The sequence below is a fragment of the Phocoena phocoena genome, chromosome X (genome assembly GCF_963924675.1).
Source record: "Phocoena phocoena chromosome X, mPhoPho1.1, whole genome shotgun sequence".
Lineage (NCBI taxonomy): Eukaryota > Metazoa > Chordata > Mammalia > Artiodactyla > Phocoenidae > Phocoena > Phocoena phocoena.
This window is the reverse complement of record NC_089240.1, coordinates 125,801,086-125,818,111: the sequence shown is the minus strand read 5'-3', so window position 1 is coordinate 125,818,111 and position 17,026 is coordinate 125,801,086. Positions and strand designations below refer to the sequence as shown.

At 45.6% G+C, this 17,026-nt stretch overlaps 1 protein-coding gene across 1 annotated transcript in view; it reads right to left on the bottom strand.

Moving 5' to 3' along the window:
* MTM1 (myotubularin 1) overlaps positions 1–15,805 on the bottom strand; it is a 95,674-nt gene extending 79,869 nt beyond the window's left edge. Inside the window, exon 1 of the mRNA XM_065901402.1 lies at positions 15,771–15,805. The gene's annotated coding sequence lies outside the window, so the exon portion shown is untranslated. The remainder of the gene's footprint in view (positions 1–15,770) is intronic.
* Positions 15,806–17,026: the final 1,221 nt, after the last annotated feature.

Sequence of the window (17,026 nt, the reverse complement as noted above, 5' to 3'; positions counted from 1 at the left end):
GCGCCACCAAGGAAGCCCTGTTAGAGCCTCTTGATTTAACTCAGCCAAATCAAATCTCAGGGCTCAAGGGACATTGTTTTGATGACTCTTCTTTGGAAATTTTAAAATCTTAAACAGTATTTCATTTAGAAACTCACTCTTTGTATCATTTTGATATTTACTATTCACTTTAAAGATCACAATACACTTTCTTCCACTTCTTTAAATGTTGCCAAGACCTTTTGGCTAAAAACACTATAATTCAGATTCAGTGAAGAATGCATTTTGAATCATTTTTTCCAGTGGTTAGTGATGGATTTGAGCTGATCCATTCAGCCTAGTCCTTGGTCCCCTCATGACAAATGGCACATCTTCAAGACAGCTGATTGGCTCCAGCGGCATGCACTGTGGCCATGGAACAGGGTAACTTTAGAAATGCTTCGTAACTTAAAATTGGTATGCTAAAGCAACTATTAGAAAAGCCACCTACCAGCAGGTTAACTTTTTTTTAATGTAAAAAGGCTACCTAGCAATTTTATATACACTTAGACAGATCATTAAATTCACCAATGGATTTCGTAACCACCAAATACCTGCCAGTAAACAAAGTTTTAAAATAGGAACAAGATCAAGTTCCCCATCCACCTGCCAATTCCCAAACTCATGAGCCCAGCTGATCTGCTCCATGACAGAACTATTTTCCCCGGGGAGAAACTATTCCCCAAAAGCGTATTTTCAATTTATAAGTGAAAAGTATCTTCTTACACAGAAGTTAAAACGGTAATTGTTGGGCTGCCCTGGTGGCGCAGTGGTTGAGAGTCCGCCTGCCGATGCAGGGGACACGAGTTCGTGCCCCGGTCCGGGAAGATCCCACATGCCGCGGAGAGGCTGGGCCCGTGGGCCATGGCCGCTGAGCCTGCGCGTCCGGAGCCTGTGCTCCGCAACGGAAGAGGCCACGACAGTGAGAGGCCCGCGTACCGCAAAAAAAAAAAAAAAAGGTAATTGTTGAAGGTAAGAGTAAACACCTAAGAACCACAGCTATAACAGCGAGGAAGGTGCTGGTTCAGAACATCGAACTTCCCACAGACCTTCCCAGACTGGGCATTACTAACGATGAAACCTCCAACTGGAATTAGCACTGCGGGGGGAAGGATTGGAAAGAAACTGAAGAGCAGATGCGCAGTTTCTAGAAAAACAAAGAGAGGAGAGAAGGTTGGAGATGAGCACCTGCCACTCAGCCCAATTCCTCCAGGCATGTTCACTGGGAGGAGAAGCAGGAGCTTCAAGACAGAGGAGGCTTCTGCCCGTGTACACACGCGCACATACAACGCACATGCTTCATTTCTCTGTATGTTGTAGAAATTTCTAACATTTCACTTCTCATGCTGTACTGCACTTACCTATCCATTGACATTTTATGTCTCTCTGTTAGATCAGAGCTTCCTAAGGCCAGGGGCTGGTTCCCACTGCGATGCCGTGCGGAACAGCCTGGGCCCTCAGTTCATGAGGCAGTGAATACACTTCCACCCTCAGAAACCTGCGTGATCTTGGAGACAGCCTCTGGGCATTAAAGGTGCTCCAACCTCCCTCCCTAGGGCTGATCTTTGTGTTGATAACTCCCTCGCATACCTGTATCATTTTCTACATATGGATATATCCCCAAATAATACGCTGAGTGTGCGTGGTTTTGAACTTTTATACGTAGGAGGAATGGTTACACATTCTGCGGGCCCTTGCTCTTCTCACACGGCACTGCTGTAAGAGCCACGGATGTGGACGTGGGGCGCTGGGGCCTGCTCCTCTTCCCTGCTGCAGAGCGGTCCACCGTTCCACACGCTGCTTGCCACGCTCTCCTCAGCGGCCACGTGAACTGGCTGCAGACTCCGCTATTACGTTCCGAACAGCTTCTGGCACACGTGTCAGAACTGCGACGGCATTTGTGTGCCAGGTTTTCCAACACCTTTGTCTGACCTTGCAGGAAACATTTTTTTTTTTTAATTTCAAAATATATGGAAAAGATGGATAATGGAAGAAAATGGAGGCAAATCAACCATTCGAGAGGAAATGAAATCCCTGGGTCGTCAACACTCTAATTCAAGCAGCAAAGGGGAAAAGGGCAAGATAATGGATGGGAGTCTGAGTTTCTTGGGGCTGCTGAATCAAAGTACCACACACTGGATGGCTTACAACAGAAATTTCTCCCCTCACAGTTCTGGAGGCTACAAGTTTGCAATCAGGACGTTGGCAGGGCCATGCTCCTGTGAAGGCTCTCGGGTAGGAACCTTCCTTGCCTCCCCCTAGCTTCTGCTGGTTGCTGGCATTCCTTGGCTTGCAGCTGCATCACTCCAAATCTCTGCCTCTGTTGTCACACGGTGTTGTCCCTGTGTGTCTCTGTCTCTTCACATGGTGTTCTCCTTTCTTATAAGGACACCAGCCATACTGGATTAAGGATCCACCCTACTCCAGTATGGCCTCAACTAGTTATATCTGCAGTGACCCCATTTCCAAATAAGATGACATTCTGAGTTACAGGGGGCTAAGCCTACCAACATATCTTCTATGGGGACACAATCCAAAGCAGAGCAAGCAAGAGGTTAGCTTCAGAAATTAACAATCTACAAAAAGGTCGACATACGGTTACCAGAACAATTTAGCTTGTGAATCCATATATAAACATTCACTGAACACCTATTAAGTTAACCAGCACGGAAATATTAATATAGCTTCTTAGAAGAAATAATGAAATGACACCAGGCTAATCATTTCTGAGATACTCCTTACTCGACATATACAATTATTTAATCCTGTTTCCAAAGAGGTCAAATATTAGTCAACAAATGCGTACTAGGCAACTACTCTGGAGCATGGTGAGAAATTCTAAAAAAAAAAAAACTGAGATAGGTCTTCAAGGAGCTAGCGACGGAGTTGGGGAGCTGAATAAATATAAGACAAGTTAAACAGCAATAAAGACAACGAACAGGTGTAAGTTAAATAGACAATTAAAGCAAATTGGCTTCCATTTACTGATTTTCTGCTACGTGCTAGGCATTGTTCTAAGCACACATGAACTCCTTCAATACTGCCAACAACCTCATAAGGCAACTACTAATACTCCTTCATGTGAAAACACACAACCCTGAGAACAGGAAGGTTAAACATGTCCACTAAGAACTTTCGAAACTGGAATTCAAACCCAGGCAGTCTGGTTCTCTTACCCACTATACCCACTAACAGATGTCTGTTGCTCTAAATTATCTAATTGATGATCAAATTAAAAAATGAAAACGTTATGCCTCCTGCTTATACAGCTGAAGAAAAAAATTTTTTTTTTGGAATTCCATCTCTGTAATAAAATCTGGTCCCAAATAAGAACACGAGACTTCATTTTAAATATGATTAACCAAATAGTGACTTTCCCCTCCAAATCCATGTCTGTGAGGCCCTGAGCCAGTATATTCCTTCTTGTTTGACTGCAGTAGTACTTTGTATTGTGGAAGAGTCTTTTCAAATTATATTAAAAATGACAAAATTTAATAAGGGTTAAAAATGTCTATCAGAGCACATGTAGCTAGATGAGTTATTCTACAAAGTCGTCCCCTTTGATGGTGTGTACTTATTCCGGGGACACTGTCACTATGCAAAGTATTCTTCCAATTCTTTTGAAAGTGCTTTTAGAGCTTAAAGCTAGATAAGACACCATCTCATGACTTTTACCATATCTCAATTTTTACACTTGATCTTAGCTAAAAGGCCGAGAAGCGATGCATATCTCAATTTTTAAACAAAAAACAAGGCTTCCCATGAGTGCCCACTCTCTTTATTTAATGGATGGGCCTCAAAATGATTTGGGGCTGAAGGCAAATGCCAAGTCTTTACTCAGAGATTTGACTCCATTGAGGATATTCTGTAAAAGTTGTCACGGTCATGGTCTCCGAAGGCAATTCCAAAGAAGAGTTCCAAAAACTGGGCGGGAAAATTTTGATTTGGAGCTACCTGTCCCTTCTCTACATGGGCTAGAAGAAAAAGGAGCAGGGGAGGTTTTTGAATGTTGCCTAGGATCTCCCAATTGTTAAAAATGCTGGGCTTGATACTTCTTAATTAGTCCTAATTTACAAGAGCAGTTTGGCCTTGAGGGTTAACAGAGATCAGCAGCAGGACTCGTGGCCTGGGCAATAGGCACTTTGCCATAGTAGTTAAAGGAGTGTCTGAAGGGAATCTCCAAAGACTGGCTTCACTAGAAGCCTTGTAGTTTCAGAAAGAGACTTGCAGTGACCCACAGTATGGACAACGGTTATCTTCCTACTTGGGGCAGTTACCTATTATTCCAGCCACAAATACAAGGGGCCACCCATCCCTGCTACAGACAGACACACACACACATGCACACACTTCAAGAACTTGGCACTATTCGCATGGAGGAAGCTTTCACAGATGTGGAAGAAATAATCAAAGAAAAAATGGCAGAAATAAAAAAGGCAAGGAGATGAAGAGGAACCAAAACCGTGTCAAAAGAATGGCAAAGAAAGAAGATGAAGAAATTCCAGTACCATAACAATGACACAGGAATCCCACACAGAATTGCCATGGCTTTTGAAGGAGCAATACAGTCAGCCCTCCGTATCTACGGATGCAGAACCCAGAGATACAGAGGGCTGACTATGGCACTTGAGCATCCATGGATTCTGGTATCCACAACGGGTCCTGGAACCAATCCCTCATGGATACTGAGGGATGATTGTATATGCTGATCCATAGAAAAATAAAAGAATTCCCAAGCTCCAGGTGGAAATTCTATTATCAACACTAGGAGGAAAAGCTGGGTAGTGGTGGTTGATAATAGTATGAATGTGGTGATATGTAGAGTCAACAGGGCTATTCACGAGGTATACTATCTTCCTGAAGATTATATCTGAGACATAGCTTCTACAAACATAATTCAACATCTAATACTGATTTTTTAAAAAAAATCTCAGCAAACTAGGAACAGATAAAGTAACCGATGGAAAACCTACAACTAACATCTACTTAATGGTGAAAGATGCAATGCTTTCCCACCAAGTGTGGGAATAAGGCAAGGACGGTTGGTCTTATGGCTTGCATTTGATATATTTTAGAGATCCTAGCAACTTTAACAGGACAAGAAAAAGAAATAAAGGACATAACATATTGAAAGGAAGACTTAAAATTGTATTTGCAGACAACATGGTCACTTGTGTAAAAAATCCTAAGAATACTAGAGAAAAACTAGTAGAACTAGTAAATAAATTTAGTAAGTCAGCATGATATATAATATCAACATAAAAAAATGTATTTGTATCATTAGCAATGGACAAATGAACACTGAAGTATAAAAATATCATCTGCATAATTTAAAAAATGAAATATTTAGGGATGCATTTAACAAAAACGTGTACAAGATCCATACACTGAAAACTGTAAAACACTGCTGAGAAAAATTAAAGACAACCTAAATACATGGAGAAACATATCATGCTGAAGGATCAGAACACTCAGCATTGTTATGATGTCAATATTGATCCACAGATTCAATGCAATCTCTACCAAATCCCAGTAGGCTTTGTCATAGAAATTGACAAGATGATTCTGAAATTTATATGGAACCAAGAATAGCCAAAGTAATCTTGCGGGGGTGGGGGGTGGGAATAAAAAAGAACAAAGTTGGAGTACTTCCACTACCCAATTTCCAAACTTACTATAATGCCTCAGTAATCAAGACTGTGTGGTTCTGGCATCCTAAGATTAGACATATAGATCAATGGAACAGAACAGACTGCAGAATTAGGCCCATCTTTTGGAGGTCCTAGCAATGGTTAATTGACTTCCAACAAAGGTAACGAGGTTATTCAATGGGAAAAGGACAGTCTTTTCCACAAATGATGCTGGAACAATTTGATGTCCATATGGAAATAAGTGAATCTTGACCCTTACTTCACACAATATGCAAAATTAACTTGAAGTGAAGCACATAAGTATTAGTTTTATACTGTTGTATAAGAAACTTAATAGCTGTAAACAACACATGTTCATTATCTCACAGTTTGTGTGGGTCATGGGTCAGGAGTCTGGGCATGCCTTACCGGGATCCTCTGCTCAAGGTCTCAGAAAGCTGTATACTCAAGGGAAGGGATTACACAGGGTATGAACATGGGGGTGGGGGGCAGAAATCAGGGGTGCCACCCTAGGGTCTATCTGCCCAAATAGGTCTAAACAAAGAGCTAAAACTGCAAAAGTCTAGAGGGAGACACAGGGGGAATCTTTGTGAACTTAGGCAAAGTTTTTTTAGAGCACAAAAAGCATAAACCGTAAGAGAAAAAAACCCAATAAACTGGACTTCATCAAAATTAAAAACCTTTGCTCTTTCAAAGGCACAGTTTAGAAAATGAAACTGTAAATCACAGTTCAGGAGAAAGTACTTGCAAATGACCTATCTAATAAAGGCCTGTATCCAAAATATCAATACACAAAGAACTGACGGACAATCCAATAAGAAACAGGCAAAAGATCTGAGCGGACACTTCATCAAAGGAGATATACAAATGCTCAACAAGCACAAGACATACTCACCATCGTTAGTCATCAGGAACATGCACAATGAACTACCATTACACACCCACTGCAATGGCTACAACTTAACGGGACAGACAGTAACAAATGTTAGTGAGAACGTGACCCAGGCAGAACTCTTACACTTCACTTTGCCAGTGGGGTGGGAACGCAAAATTGCACAGACACTGGCGGACAGCGTGACAGTTTCTTGTAAAGTTAAACATACACAAAGCATATGGCCCGGCAATGCCACACCTAAGTATTTACACAAGACAAATGAAAATATGAGTCCACACAAGGACTTGTAAGCAAATGTTCAGAGGAGCTTTATTCATAATGGCCAAAAAACTGAATTAACTCAAATGTTCCTCAACTAGTGCATGGACATATTGTTACAGCCAAACTATGGAACAGTACTTAGCAAAAGAAAGTCACCACCTGTTGATACATGATGAATGACAAAACATGGATGAATCTAAAAAGCTTTACACTAAATGAAAGAAGCCAACCACAAAATACTATCTATATAAACCTACCGTCAAATCACTTCAAAGAACTACTAGCATTCAGACCACGTTCTCTGACCATCATGCAGTTAACTTAGAAATCGGTTTTTAAAACACCTAGAAAACATTTGTAAATTTAAAAATAAACTTCTAAACAACTCCATTGTGGATGAAATAATCACAATGGAAATCAGAATATATTAGAACTAAATAATAATAAAAATACTGTGTTTTGAAACATCCAAGCAGCAAAATAAATCCAAAGAAAGAAGAGAAAATGAAGACAAAAAGATTTCAAGGGGGCTTCCCTGGTGGCGCAGTGGTTGAGAGTCCGCCTGCCGATGCAGGGGACACGGGTTCGTGCCCCGGTCCGGGAGGATCCCACATGCCGCGGAGCGGCTGGGCCCGTGAGCCATCGCTGTTGAGCCTGCACGTCCGGAGCCTGTGCTCCGCAACGGGAGAGGCCACAGCAGTGAGAGGCCCGCGTACCGCAAAAAAAAAAAAAAAAAAAAAAGATTTCAAGGGTATATTTTACGTGAAGACAGCAAGAGGCTGGGACTTCCCTGGCGGTACAGTGGTTAAGAATCCACCTGCCAATGCAGGAGACATAGGTTCGAGCCCCGGTCCGGGAAGATCCCACATGCCGCGGAGCAACTAAGCCCATGCGCCGTAACTACTAAGCCTGTGCCCTAGAGCCTGCGGGCCACAGCTACTGAAGCCCGCGCACCTAGAGCCCGTGCTCCACAAGAGAAGCCACCGCAATGAGAAGCCTGCGCACCGCAACAAAGAGGGGCCCCCCGCTCCCTTCAAGTTGAGAAAGCCCGGGCACAGCAACGAACACCCAATGCAGCCAAAAATAAATAAATAAATTTATTTTAAAAAAAGAAAGCAAGAGGCTGAATTGTGTATGTAGTATGCTTTTTTGGTGTAAGAAAAGGAAGGAAATGCAGTAAGTGTGAAAGTGTGTGTGGGGGGCGCACGCACGTGCGCACTAGCTCAAATGTGCAAAAGAAGAAACACAGAAGAATGAACTAAAAACTAATAATATTGATTGGAGTGGCTGGAAGAAACAGCATGGCTGGCAGGAGACAGGAGTGAAAGTAAAGCTTTTCAGAATATACCTTGATAAAAATCTGACTTTCAAATCATATCATTTCATTAAAGTTAATCAAAAAGACGCTGGAGAGTATAATTCTGCTCTTTCCTTTCTACATAGTGACAAACCTCATACTGCATAGCCACAACCAGACAAACCTTTGGTAAGGCTCATCAAGAAAAAAGAGAGAAGGCACAAACAATATGAAGATTCAAGAATGAAAAGACAGACGTAAGTGCAGATATGGCAGATATTAACTGGTAGCTTAAAACCTTCCCACACCAAAGCACCAGGCACAGCTGGCTCTGGGGCAAGTTCTACTAAATATTCAAGGAACAAATAACTCCAGTTTTATACAATCTTCCAGAGACCAGAAAAAGGGAATGCTCTCACTCACTGTATAAGGCTAGCGAAACGATACTAAGCTAGACAAAGACAGTAGAGGAAAGTAAAATTAAAGCCCAATCTCACTCACAAATACAGACGTAAAGATCCTGGAGAAAATATTACCAAACAAACCCAGCAGTAAGAAACGCGTCCATGCCAGCAATGCAAAACCTGGTTAACGCTACCAAGTTATATTAGAAAATCCCTTAAAATAGCCCATCGCATTAACAGGTTTAAAGGGTGAGGGACAAATCTCCATAAAGGCAGAAACGGGGGTTGATAAAACTCAACATCCATTTGCACCACCCCGCCCCCCCAAAAAGTGCACTAGAAATGCGCCTACGCAAACCCTAAAGTCAACATAATTCTTTGTGGTGAAATATGGAAAACATCGCGCCTTCTTCAGTACAGATCCCGGGCCCCACCCCAAACCTCCTGAATCAGAAACTCCAGGCTAGCTGCCAGGGAACTTGGAGCTTGGGAACCGCCCTCAGGTGATTCTGGAGCGCAGGTTCCTCGGAGTCAGAGCTCGGGCCGCGGCTCCAGCATCCGCGTCCCCCGCGGGAGGAGGGCTCTCCGCCCTTCCCCGTCTCCGTCCTCCTGAGTCAGGATCTGCACTTCAACCCCAAGTCCGGGTGGTTCTCGGCGCAGCAAAGCTGCGGACAGCTGCTCTCGAGCTGGGCGGCACGCCAGAATCACCCAGAGCACTTCTTTAAATGCAGATATCTGATCTCTTCCCTCCCACCCCATCAAATAAATCTGAATGTCTGGGTGGGGCTGGGGCAGCAGGTCGTTAAGGCTCCCCAGGTGATTCTAATGAGCAGCCAGCGTGGCCAACCACGGGTCTGCAGGTCCGCAGCGCGCAAGGAAGCTTCCATTTCCGCCCTGAGCCAGAGGAGAGGCGTCCCTTGAGTCCTTTGAAGATGCCCCCGAGAAAGAAGCTTGCATTCCACACGTCTACCGATGGCGATTTTTCAATACAGGTTACCAAGCTGAAACCCAGAGAAGAACTCTCTGAAACAAAGTTGTGAGGATTCAGATGAGATGTACGCGGTAGCACCGGGCAAAGGGCTCTGCACCGATTACACCGAACGTGAATGCAAGTTACTACCCAGGCAGCAGAAGCTCTAACTGCTCTTCGAGCATGGACAGCAAATCTGACGACATCATCATCAAATCAAGGCCAAAATGTATCTCTCAAAGCTATACTGTCCGACACTTGGAGCTACTAGTAGTATGTGGAGCCTGAAATATGGCTAGTCCAAACAGGCGTGCTGTAGGTGTAAAATACCTGCTGGATTTCGACAACTTAGTGCAAGTAAGGGGAGGGGAACATCTCACTAATTATCATACTGATTGCATGTTGAAATGATAATATTTTGGACATACTGGGTTGAACAATATATATTATAAAAATTGATTTCATCTGTCTTTTTTAATGCGGCTACTAGGAAAACGGGATTACACATGTGGCTTGAATTATTTTTCTAATGAACAGCCTGGTCCCAAAGGATCCCGAAGCCGGGATGTGAACCGCTCGCTACTTAGACCAACTTTCTCAAACTTTAATTTACATACAGATCACCTGGGGGTCTTGTTAGCCTGCAGATTCTGGTTGTGTAGGTCTACAGGGGCCTAAGATTCTGCATTTCTCCTAAGCTCCCAGGAGCAGAGACATCAGAACAATTTTATCAACAAGGAAAACCTGTTTTGGGGCACAGACATGATGGGAAGCTCTGGAGAAAGGATCATATCATTTCAGAGTTGATAACAGTGAAGAAAGGAAATGGTGGCGGGGTTACATTCAGCCTCAACTTTAAAAAATCAGTTATTATGTCTCGCAGCAAGGGCTACAGAGAGGTGAGGGCCAGCTCCGACTGTCCTCCACCTGGGAGGGTGGCAGCGACTCCCACCGTCTCTGACAGATCCAGGAGCACCGACGTGTGCAAGAACATCTCAGGACCAGGAAGCTCAAAATGGAATCTGGATCGGGGGTTCTTCTATCCTGCCTGCCACACAACCAGTGTCAACGGCAGCACCCTCCTGGGGTCTCACTGAAACCGAGTGCAATCTTCCTTCTCACCGTGACGCACGGTTAGTACTGACAGGTCGCAGCTGGTCACTGCTGCGCAGGTACATTTCCTCTTCCAGTAAAACTGTTCGGGCGGATTCCTGGCCTGCTGGAATGAACCCTGACAGCTCAGTCCCCGCCTAAGTCGTCCCAGGGCCACAAAGGAACTTGAGGGTCATACAAGGGCATTTCAAGCCACACCACCTGATGCTAAGAATCCCCTTTATGACCCACCTCCACCTCAAGAGCTCCTGTGAAGGTGAAAGTAGGACACCCTGGCGGAGCAGCCCGTTCCGTTGGAAGAGGCTCTGGGAAACACACAGCGCCTCCTCACAAAATGCCCAAGGACAAGATAGCAATATATAACAATTATCACAAGGTAAAGAAAGGGCAACACCGTGTCCCCGAGGTCTGTAGGCAAGGGAACACGAGCTGAATGAGTTACAAACAAGTTACTTCTATTTTTACTTTCAATTATTACCTTCAACTTCCCTTACCCCTTCCCACCCCCAAACATACCAACAAGCAAAGCAAAAAACAAACCTAAACTCAAACTACTGGTGACAATAGTCTAAAAATCCAGAAGCTGGGAAGAAAAAGGTAGGAAAGCAACGTGTGGGACCTCTCGCCCCACTGGACTCAGTGCTTTCTTATTCATTTGCTAATTGACCATGGAAAGAAAGACTAAGCATGAGCTCCCTTGCATCTTGTACACTCATCCCCTACTCTGATCTCTAGACAGATAACAGAATTTGTTGAAATGAACACATCCCAACAATTCTAAACTATGCCCCCTTGTCCAGTTCAAGTCAAAGAACATTCACTAAATGTCCACTGCGTGTACAGGGCCATGTTAGGTTTCACCTGCCCAGGAGAAACGTCTTCAACCTCAGCCCTCTTTATTACAAGCTTGGAAGATGAAAAAAATTACTGCTGAAATACACAGGTGTTACATACCACAAGAGAGTGGAGGAAGAGCAATACTAAACATACATGAAATTTCAAAGCTACTTATGGAGTCATTTCAAGATCCCGAGGAACAAGTTCAAGTAACAAGAAAGGAGCACTCGGCACCCATCCTGTTCGAACAGGGAAGGTGCTGTGGACCCGGAGAGCAATCAAGTCCCTGGATTTCTTCCCATCCCGCCCCCAGGAGTGGAGGAACTCGGCAGGGCCTCAAGCTGCATTGTGGAGCTAAGGTAAAGTGTTGATTTAAAAAAGGAAAGGCTTCCATTCTGAGACAGGAAAGGCAGGCAATATTCCCTGGTGCAGGGATCACCTCGTTATCGCCCTGGGATTGTTGGCTACACAGTACTATCATTTTAGGAATAAACAAAATGGAAGCTCACAGTGTACCAATGGCTTCAGGTCTGAGAGAGGTAACAAAACACTTGCATATTTCAATGCCGACAGAAGCTGGGGGTGGGGGTCAGAGAGGCCACACCTACAGCTCGGGGGCAGATGGGCCAAGAACAGGAAGGATGCTGCCCTCTCACACCAGTTCTCCAAATAGCGACGGCTTATATAACGCACAGATGCAATAATAATAACGCCGTACAGTCTGCAAAGGACGTTGATGTACACTGGATTCTCTGAAGAGTTCTGGGAGGTTGGTGGTGCAGGCTGTCTTAGCTCTATCTTACAAATGGAGGAACCACCAGCAGCGAGGCGAAATGACTTGTCCAGTGTCATGGAGTTAAGAAGGGGCTTTCTACCACCTCCCACAGACACAAGGCTCCTTTACCACTCTTTGTTCCTCCGGGTAGAAATAGAAAGCACTAGTGCACGATGCCAATTTTCTGAAGAGATGCCTGCTACGTTCTTAAAAAGAAAAGGATGCAACTCTCCTGGTGGTCCTGTGGATAAATCCGTTGTAAACATTTAACATGAGAAACCATCCTCTGACTACAGGATGGCAACTGGATCTCACTCGACTAACCCCAACTGGGTCTCCTGGTCCTCTCTGGCTCTCGAGGGAGAGGAACTGGAAGAAAGCCTCTCTTGCTCTATTCCTGTCTGTAGCAACAAACAAAATATGGGCTCGAGTAATTTCTGAGTCCAAACAGAAAGTTCTCTTTAGAGAACTTAGCCGTGCAGGAACTGTGTGAGCTGCTGCCAATGTCACCTGAAACTCAAAGCTCGGGTCAACAATGAAATGCAGGGAAATGTCTAGAAAATCATGCCTTACTGGATTTCCAAAAGTTTACTGGGACATGATTAGAATCTTTTTTTTTTTTCTTTAAAAGAAAGGAGTTCCATGTAGCTCAAGTCAATAACAGTTAACATTTCTTGAGTGCCTACTATGTGTAAGATGCTACTGTGAGCACCTAACATGCCTTATCACGCAGGCAGGCCAACAGCCCCGGGAGGAAGGTACTGTTGTTAGCATCTTCATTTTACAGATAAGGAAGCTGAGGCACAGAGGTATGGAACTCGCCCAAAGTTAGATAGGATTCAAATCCTGAGTAAACACCTTAAAGGTGAACGACAGCCCCTGTCCCCCCATCTGCCAAAAAGGAATAATGAACAGAGAAACTAGAAAAGAAAGAAAGCAGAACTTCAAAGAGGTCAGAAACAGGGAAGGGAGATTACTAGCGAGTAATGAAAACAACCTCTTATTCTTTGATAAAATTGAAAAAACTTTGGAAATAAGAAAAACTCTGGCCTTTTGAAATCCTTGGCCACCAGTTCAAAATGTCGCCTAAGCCTTGAAGAGGCTCTGCTTTTCTCCTTATTTTGGAGCCCCCAGTAAGAGCAAGAACCCCATGTTCTTTCAGTGGTTTTTAAAGTAACTACATTCTGTTAATCCTCCTTTCATTTTGGAACAAAGAATATTGGCGTATTTTTTGGGTAACTTTAATGATTTTTCGGAACCTATAAAAATGAAAACATTTGCTTTGAAGCCACTGAACATACAGAAAAGGAAAGAACTGAAAAGGTACCAAGCAGATGAAACTCTATGGTAAGTTATCACTAATGCCATTTCATTGGCACTCTTCTGGGGAAATTGGGTGCCTCTTGGCTCTAGAGCTACTTTCAAATTGAACTAGTTTCTTTACAAAGCACACAACACAAGGAATGAGGATCCCTTCACATGATAGGTTCCCAGTACAAACCAATGTGCGCGAAGAGAAATCCTTGTGTCAGGTAGCTCACAGCCAGCAGACACTGGCATGGGATCAACACCTAACCCTGACCTCAGTCAGCAGGGCCTTCCGTAGCTGGCGTGAGGCAGCTACTGAGACTGCGAGGGATTTGAAGGGCGCCTCCCTGGGTGTTTGAAACTACTTACTGTTTGCATGGGAGGGGGAAACGCAAGTTAAAATGAGGCTGTGACAAACTTATCATCCAAGAGGCAATGGCTGGAGAAATGATGACCCCGTAGGATCTCCCGGATTCAGACAGATTTACTTTTGGATTTGGCGATTTGCTTTAATGGAGCCGCCGCTGGCCATCTAACACTAGCGATGCTAAGTGATACCCAACCCCCGCTCAATCATGCTGGCCTGCTGCATGGTCATGTCAGAGTTTCAGAGCTCTATTCTTCCTCATAGCGCTCATCTCCGCCGGAAAATCTATCATTGTTTATTTTTTTACTGTCCGCTTCCCCACACAGAAGCTCTGTAAGGCAGGGACCTCCTCAGTGGTGCCGTCTGCTGTCTTCCCGGCACTCAGGACACTGCGGGCACAGCATGGGCATTCTGCGTTTAATGAATGAAACCACTGACAACTTAATAAATACAAGTTAGAATTTTAAGGTAAGGAGACCAATCGTTGAATAACCATACTAGACTCTAAAAGCCCCTACGGACGCTCTCCACTTTCAAGTACCTCGGGAAGCTGCTACACAGCGGCAGGACCTCTGGTTTGAACCTACTCCATGCTGTGGAATCTCTCAAGGGTATATTGGGTTTTGTGAAACAGCCAAAAGTCATTCAGAGTCAAATCTGGTGAACGAGTGATCATGCCCAATATATATGTTGGATGAAAGGGAAAGCTGTCTATAAATGAACAAGCCCAAGAGTCTTATCTGGCTGGTAAACTGGTTTTGAAGGTAATTCAAACATGGTTTGGACTACAACAAAATCGCTGGCTCGGTCTCTAGACTCTACGGTGGATACTTTACAAGGAACAAAACTGAGCTGTGATAAAAACTACCCAGGCTACACAGATGCTGAGATGCCCCCAGAAACCTGACTTGTGATATTAGCTTTGCCTTTAAGTTGCCATTAAGTTGTCACATTAGTTAACCTCTCTGGGCCTTAGCTTCCCTAACGGGGAAACAATATAAACTTAAAGGTCCCAGTCAATTCTAATACGGCATGATTCCGTTCTTGTGAAGGTCTACTATGTCTGTTTAAAAACCAGTCTCAATCCACTTCGCTTCACACTTTGCATGCGTCTATAAAGCCCGTGATATAGGTTTTCCAGCAGACTGATTTCATATTTGCTTAGGCAAAAACTAAAATTAGTTTTCACTTCCTGAGCGCAGCAAGACAGTTAAGGGAGGCAACCCGGCAAAGGGCGCTTGCTCGTGCCTGTGCATACTTCCGACTGCGTATCAGGGAACTAACCGTTCCCTCCTCAGATCTTCCCTCAACTGTTGCAAAAGCAGACAAACCTCCCGTGCATGGCACAGAAACACTGTCCAGGAGCGCCGATCGAGTCTTCGCGGACACTGCCGGGCTACGGCCCCTCCGCAGGACCCACGGGGGATGCGGCAGGCACCCGCCCCGCCCGGAGGGCCAGGGTGAAGACCAGCCGCGGCGCGTCGCCGGGAAGGCAGGGCGGCCGCTCGGCCCGCTCGCCGCCCTGGGACGGGGAAGGAAAGTCCGGGCAGCGGCCGCGACGCCCCCACTCCCCCAGCCTCCCGGCCCGATTCCTGTCCCTACCTTCGCCCGCCGCCGGCCCGGGACCTTGGGCGGGGAGAACGAGGGAAGCCGGAGGCACCTGCCTGCTGCTCCCCGGCCTCAGCCCTAGCCGGCCGGGACAGCGAAGGCACTCGGGCTAACCCCCCTCCCCCCGCCCACCTCCGCGGGTGCTGCGAGGCCCCGTGGGACTCGCCAGCCCCGGGAGTCCCAACTTCCTCCTCCCGGCCCCCCCCCCACCACAGGTCGCCGCAGCGCCCGGCTCGGAGCCAGACCAGCCGCGACCGCGCACCCACCTCGGGGTCCGGGCGCCACCGCCGTTGCCAGGCTGCTCGGCTCCCGGGCCCCGCTCCGCCCCCTCCAGGGCCCGCCCCCTGCGGCCTCCCCGCCCTCGGCCACCGCCCGCCGCCCTCCTCCGCGCGCCGGTTGGTGGGGGTGTGTCACGTGCCGGGGGCGGGGCGGGTAGAGGGCACCGGCCAAGCCTGGGGAGCAGCCCCGAGAGGCGGGGCTCTTCGCCCTGGAGGCTGCTGGGAAACCTTGTTTCAGGGGCCTGGCGCGTGGAGACTGCTAGGAGTTGTAGTTCTAAATACGGTGCCGGGAATGGGCGGGACCAACATGCTAGGGACCACCCCTGTTAAGGGAAGTTGGACTAGGCGCCGAGGGGAGGCCGCTGGGAAGTGTAGTCCGAGAATTATTCTTTGCGTCTCACTGTTTTTCTCCAATAAGGGGGAAACCCTGAGGGAAAACTTCTCTAGATAAAACTTTAGCGGCTGTCGCTAAATTGAGCTATTTGGGGGCTCATAGGGTTGGCTGCGTGAAGTTGAGATACTGTAAGAGAAAAAAATTTCACTGACTCTGGTGTCCTTCATGCTACGTCAGCACCTTTACAAGAACTCTCTTGAGACTTAGTGAAAGGAAACATTTCAGGACAAAGTTCCTTCTACATTTTTGAGGTTTGGGACAGGCGACTATTAACCCAGGAAAAAGAAAGGAAAAGAAAAAAAGACAATTTCAGGAAGATAATTCAGTGTGTAATTAGAAAAAAATACTCATAGAATATCTGTAATTGTCTTTGTGCTACATTATAATTATACGTAAGCAGCTCAGGTAAATGACGGTAAATAGGATTACTTTAACATGCCGTTTTTTGCCTCTTCTATTCTTAGTACTCCAGCATCTAAAAGCACGATACCACTATATGTGTGTCTGTGTGTGTAAATAACCATATATCATTATATATATATACATACACACATATTAACGCTATTGAAGAGTCAAGATTCCTCATCTGAGTAACAAGGCCCTTCAGACGCGAACCCCACCTACTCTTCAGCCACTTCTCCCAATGTGCCTCTTCCCTCTCTCTTCACTCCAAGTTCTGGTCTAATCACAGGGAACTTCTTTCTATTCTCAGGATGCACCACTGTTCTTTCCTCCCTCCAGCCCCTTACGCTTGTTCTTCCTTTCTCCCGGATTGGCCAGACTCCTAGAAAGGAGCAGAATAGCACTTGCTCGGGGCCAGGCAGAATTAGAAGCTCCCCCCTCCCCCAGA